Below are 208 nucleotides of genomic sequence, written 5' to 3'. Positions count from 1 at the left end.
TGCAAAACTAAAAAAAAAAGCCCTATAGCGTACATACTTATTCGGTGAAATCTTACTTATACTGATAAAATTAACCTGATCTTCTTCATCACTGCTGCTGTTGTTACATGACGAGGTCAAAATGATGGCAAGTTTGCTGCATATGGTCGGAATAATCTGGGTGGTCCCACGGTCTCAAAACTACTATAACCCTAGTGTTATGCAGCTG

Source organism: Pundamilia nyererei, unplaced genomic scaffold (assembly GCF_000239375.1).
Source record: "Pundamilia nyererei isolate P.nyererei 1_Seehausen unplaced genomic scaffold, PunNye1.0 scaffold00116, whole genome shotgun sequence".
Taxonomy (NCBI): domain Eukaryota; kingdom Metazoa; phylum Chordata; class Actinopteri; order Cichliformes; family Cichlidae; genus Pundamilia; species Pundamilia nyererei.
The sequence above is the reverse complement of the archived record's forward strand: the minus strand, read 5'-3'. Positions refer to the sequence as shown.